This window comes from Ammodytes marinus (assembly GCF_949987685.1).
Source record: "Ammodytes marinus genome assembly, chromosome: 4".
Lineage (NCBI taxonomy): Eukaryota > Metazoa > Chordata > Actinopteri > Uranoscopiformes > Ammodytidae > Ammodytes > Ammodytes marinus.
The window spans coordinates 31,787,286-31,793,544 of record NC_137233.1 but is presented as its reverse complement, the minus strand read 5'-3'; the positions used below and the strand labels follow the sequence as shown (position 1 = coordinate 31,793,544).

The 6,259-nt window shown below is 41.2% G+C and overlaps 1 long non-coding RNA gene across 1 annotated transcript; it reads left to right on the top strand.

The window, feature by feature from the left end:
- Positions 1–748: 748 nt before the first annotated feature.
- Positions 749–2,297, top strand: LOC307249804. Its single transcript, XR_013844847.1, has 2 exons — positions 749–1,186; positions 1,867–2,297. It is a non-coding gene; the product is annotated as an uncharacterized lncRNA (long non-coding RNA).
- Positions 2,298–6,259: the final 3,962 nt, after the last annotated feature.

The window sequence follows — 6,259 nt, the reverse complement described above, 5'->3', positions numbered from 1 at the left end:
GTTTATTGCAGCATGATAAATTAGACCACGTAAAGATTTTAGTGTCCCAGGCAGATCCAGATGTCTTGATTCTGACTGAATCCTGGTTAAAGAAGAGTACAGATGACTCTATTGTGGCAATAAATGATTATAACTTATTCAGAATAGACAGAAACACAAGGGGTGGGGGAGTGGCTGTATATGTTAAATCCTGTTGGTGGTAACAGGCTTTTAATGTGAAAGCGCACAGGAAATGTTCTGTTTGCACACGCGCTAACTTAACTGCGGTAATGTTAAGAGCAGAGAGCCGTGTCCTTCCGGTTATTACCGTTGGTGAAGTTTATCGCCGCACGAGCACAGATCCCGAGCACACATCTTTCACCAGCCAAAGTGGAGGGTGGACTCAATACCTTACTTGCCTAAGACTACATTTACCCGCATTTGGAGTGTTAATGTAGAGCCCATCATCAATGTGAAGGCATCATATTTGGGTAGTTTTCAAGTTATTATAATTATATTAAATATAGAAATAGGGTTTAATTTTTCTAATACTGTATTTATGGAAACTCTCACAATCTTTTTTTGTCATGGTTGATTCTTAAAAAAGTACAGTACAAAATGAGGCGATTTGGTGTGAGTCTGTTAGAGCAAATCTGATTGAAAGAATGTGAATCTTGAATTAAAGCTGAGGTATGTGATTTCTGATTGGTCAAAGTTAAAGGGAAAATTCGCCCATTTTCATGTGAATGGTATATCAGGGCCGAGTATATTAGTAGTCTATTGAAAAAAGCCCCCCAAAAATTGATCCGAATTGGCAGAGAGCACAATGATTTCGGATTTAAACTGATGACGCGGGGCTGACGTAGCCGTTTTTACAGTTCCTACAGGCCCCAGGATGCATTGCGCGGGGGGGGTACGCTCTGCAGCCTGCCCAGATTCCGAGCTGCTCGCGTTACCATGGTGACATAAACACAGCACGGACCTGACCCGTGTAAGCAGTACAGTAATAGCGCGCTTCGTATTATTTCACTGTTGGACTACTACCACAAAGAAAACATGCCGTCCTATAATGTGCCTAGATGCGCCAACTTTAGGAAACAGAAAAGAAGCAGGAGTAAGCGTAAGCTGAAGATACTAGGCCCTACCTGTTGCCTATTCACCGGCGTGATGCATAGCCCCAGCCCCGGGAAAAAGAATCCGAATAAAGGTAAGCTAACGTGAGCTAAATTGCATAGTAGCCTACTGTAGTTAGTATCAGTGTTTCCCCTACATTAATAACTGTGCTGCCCACACCGCTGTTGAATATTGTGTCCCGGTGTAAGGCTGATAGATGGGGCAAGGAGGAATTAGTCTACCGGTTGTAGCTGTAGCCAAGTTACCTTAGCCGCTAAGCTAAAGTTAGAAGTGAACTCGTGAGGGGGGCAGTAGGCCCCTCTGTGTATCCTTGAGGAAGATTTAGTTGCATTTGCAAGACTGTTTGTGTGTGACTGTGTGTTTGTTTTCCATGTGCATGGTTATTAGCGATGTCGTTAAAATGATCAGCTTTCCAAAACCATAAACAATTGCTATGCTGATGGTGATGGCTGGGTGATTAGCACTGATGTCCCTAGTCTTGTGTCGTCTTGGCTCTTCCTAATGCAAATGCATAGCCACACCCTGGCATACAGTATGCTTGGCTGCTAATATAAACATGATGTCTTCTTAGACAAAAGACTACTATTGTGTTAGTGCACTAACTGACTGACCTATCTATGGTTACATAGTGGTTTGTCTGTTTTATATATTTATTGCAACAGCAACATTATCTTTACAGTATAACACATTGATTTTTCTTTTGTCATCTCTTCAGTGCTGGCCTTGTGATACAATCATAATTTGTCATTTCAGGTGAGGTCCAAAGGAAGATGGTGTATTGTCCGAGGACCACGCACTCTGTTGTGAAGACTGTTTACATCCCGCACACACGCACCACTTCAGAGCATCCCTCGTAGAACTCGTCATCACATGAAGAAGGGACTGCTGCCTGCAAAGTGCTGACATCATCACTACAGCTCCCTCAGCCTGCCCTCCCTCACAACATGTCCAAAACCAACTACAGAAGAAGCTGCTGCTAAACATCACTCAATATTTCAACAGTAACTTGACGAAGGAAGCATTATGCTACAATTGTTTTTCCCAACACACTGGAAACTCAAAGCTTTTGAAAATGTTATTTTTCTTTTTTACATTTGTATATGTACATACTTTACAGTTGTGTGTAGAATAATGCACACTGTTTTACTTGCTTGTTATATTAAACTCTATCTATGCCTTATAAAGTGTTTGATTCTCTGAAACTATTTCACTTTTAGTTGATAAGTCAAACCTATGTATTAAAATGGTTACCTATGCAATGACAAAAAACAATCATGTTTATACAAAATTATTTTTATTTGTAAATACAGTCAAGGAGAATTGACACATTTTCACATGATTAAATCTCAATCAGTGTCCATAGTTAGCAGCAGTATTTACAGGTCAAAATATTTGATCATAGCTCATCCGTAGCTTCTACGTAGCGTCTTCTTCAGCCTGTCGCCTGTAGTGACCATTTGGAGATGGATATTTGGCTCTGATGCGCTGTATGACACAATCAGGTAAGACGATGCGGTCCCCTTGCCAAGTATCTCCCCTTTGGAGCACCCACTCAATCAAGAACCGACGTGTGACAAGTCGATTATGTCTAAAGAAATTAAAACACAAAACAAGTGGTTACTCTCCACAAAGCTATAATGTAACAATAGCAGCCAATGTAAGAACAAAAGACTGGTCATTTTATTTGACCTGTTGTAAAGGGTTCTTCTGAAAAGTGCTATAGACATGCTAAGTGCAACATCAGTGCAATGGCTCAGACAACACAATGTGACAAAGATAACGTTACAACATGCTAGAAAAAAATAATGTTACTCACTCAATGATCATCTGCCCTCCCGGTCTTGCTGGTATTTGTTGTCTTTTCCAAATTATTTTTGGGATATTGAAAATGTCTCTCGGTTTCTAATGGTGGTCCAGTTGTATTGTCTTACAAGGCTAACCCTAACCAAGGCTGAAACAGCTGCAGCCTCGGCCTCTCTGCATACTGTATTTCCTCGCTGAATTTCTTCAGCAGTGTAGGCTTCTCTGGCCCAACTAAATACCCTGCTGGTTCATTCCAGTCAGCCAACACACTTTTTAAAGTATCCTCATCCATATCGTCTGTGCCCGTGTGAAAAGATGCAATTTTCAATGCAGGAAATGATACAAGTAAACTGTCACGGACCATGGGCATGGACAGACGGTTTGTTTTGGTTCGCACGTGCTTTTAGAGCCCGCCCCCTGGATTCACAGAGAGGGGGGTTGGTGAGCTCGGCTCCAAGAGTCTGTAGTCTGCACGAGCTCTTCCTTGACACGGAAACGTCACAGAAACGTCACCGGTGAATGGATTTTTGAAGCTCGGCCCCCGCGAAACGGACGATGTTGAAAAAATACACGGGGATATAATGCAACCCAAAGGATATTATGGTAGATGAGTTAAGGTTGAAAATCGGCGAATTTTCCCTTTAACATGAGCTGTACACTTTGACCAATCAGAGCGAGGCTTCGATTCTCTGTTCTTATTGGCTGTTGGGACTGTCCATTCACTTTGGCACAACTTTGTTGGTGTAGAGCGTGTCAGGGAGTGACCATAGGGGAGGGACCAAAGAGAACAAGTGGAGCGGTTGAAGATTCGAATCTCTATCCCAACTGCCATTTTCTTCCCAAATCCTCCACCCCAGCTTTAACGCTCAACCAATACTATGCTGTTATAAAATCACCGTTATTGATTATTCTATATATCGTATTTGATGGTTATCTGGGTTTTTGTCACCATCGTCCGATATGTCAAATTCATTAGATATACTTGTCAACTCTGTCAGATATACTTGTCCACTCCGTCAGATATGTGTCAACTCAGTCAGATTTATATTATTTTGATAACAATACATAATGATATTTAATAGTTGAGGAATGGTTGGTCATATGTGAAAATCTAACCCGTCACCTAACATGAGAATGTGTTTTGAAATTTGAAACACATCTTGATTGCTGTTCATTTTAAAGTAAAAATTCTATTACACAGTTCAACTAAAGAACATAGAGGAAAATCGATATAAAAAATGCATATTCATATACATTTTGAAAATATTTTTTGTGGCCTATATATGTCAGTCTTGGTGAATACTTCATCATAATACATCTCATGGGTCTAGCATAAATGGAGGGGAAATTAATTTGTGTTTTTGGTGTCTGACGGTGTTGACACAAAATAAGAAATTACAAGGTAAAAAACCCATTTTGATAAAAAGGACCAAAGCTGGGAGGTTGTGTCTAAGCTTAGCTCAGTAGCTTAGTATATGTTGGATACATACATGTCATTTAATTTGCCTAAACATAGGGTTTGTATTTTTTCAACATTGCACCCTGTTTTGTCCCACTTCTCAAGAATCACTGATATATACCCCTTGTCGATCCTTTGTTCTTTGTCTTTGCATTGTGGTTTGGTTCGTTGGTGAGTCTTGGCTTATGTGCGTTGCCTGTGTCTTTCGATTCCTTGCTTTTTTGCCTTTTGGCTTTTTTTTTTTGTCATTTTGAGGAGAATCAATTATCCTTTGCCTGAAGCTGTCTCTGTTTGGGTTCTGCTTGCCTGCCTGCCATTGTGAACCTTAACAGTAATGGCTATTGTCCTAAATTATCATGGTTACCAAACAGTTAGAATTTGCACGGTAGGAAGTTTCTGCAATACTTACCTGTACCTGTTTTCTTGCTCACCATTGATTCCATGCGCAAACAATCCACCAATAATCCCTTAAATAGGTCTAACTTGAGGTACAAAGTTTCACAAAAATGAGGACTGTTTTTTAGCCTTCAGAATGTGCCCCATTCCCCCCTCCTCCCACCTACCCCTATAGGCTTATTCTTCTGAACTAAGAGCCGTGTCTCCATGGTAACAGTCAGAGACACCTGCTGACGAGAGCCGCCAGATCAACAACAACAAAGAAATAAATATGTGGCTCATAATTTGTGGCTTTTTAATAAAGTGGATTTCTTATGACTTAGGTCTAGATGCACCCAAGCAATTTGAGTGTATTTTGAGAAAGGTTGTGTGCATTTTTGAGCATGTGTTGAATTGATTCAGGCAGCCATCCAACCTGCACTGTATAGGTATGGCAGCAGTCAGTTTTGATCTGTCAGTACACAGATATTGCTCATAGACAACAGTATGGGTTGTCAATGGGTGAACAGTAGGGAATGTGGAGTCATGCTGCGATTGAACCCACATGTACACTTCTGTGGCCTTTCACTATAATGAGCAGAAGCATACTCACACACACACACACACACACACAGAAGCCCAAATCAGTGTCAGTAAAAGGCTTGGTAGAGACCCATGACACCAGTCCCCGCAGCACACAGACCAGAGAAACAGAAGATGATTGGGGGGGGGGGGGAAGCACAGGAAAAGTAATGACTAACTATAGGGCTGGCTGTGGTTGCGTAAGCTACTGTGGGAGAGAGGGTATTGATGGGATGCTTTCCTGCTGCGTTCTGCCTCATTATCAGGATAGCACACAAGACTGTCTTTGGTGGAGCCGCACATGAAGATCCATCACACAGCCTTACATCACACTGTGCTGCTCAGACAGTGTATTCCGGGAGTGTTTACACTTCAGTGTCCAATGTTCAATCTATTTAAAAGAAAAGTTTGAATTCTATTTTCCTCAAACTTCTTTGTCTCTGGTTTGTATCACATGGGTAAATGTTACAAATAGGCTATTGCATTTTTTTTTTGATTCAGCTTTTTCCATATAAATGAATGTCAGTTACATTCAAACCATCGCCCCAATGAGTTGACACAAAGTTGATGAAGCCAATCAGCTCCACAAAACTATCTCTGTATTTATCGGTATGGCAGCAAAACTGGTGTCACCCCCTGAGACTGACACAGGAGCTCAAGAAAAATCCCCAAGAAGAGCCCAAAGAAATGTTTCAGTTGTTAATTCTACTGCTAAGAAAAAAACCTGGACGTACAGCAGCAGGTATGAAATCCATGAGTGATCACGGAAGGCTTACCTCATGTAGATGCGCCCACAGTGTCTTTGTAATTACTCGGAATTCCTGATGGGTGGTGCGACAGAAGTTATGCATTATAGCTCTAAGAAATGCATAACACGTGTTTGATGCATACACTGGTGCACTGATGGATTGATTTTTTTGTCTTTTG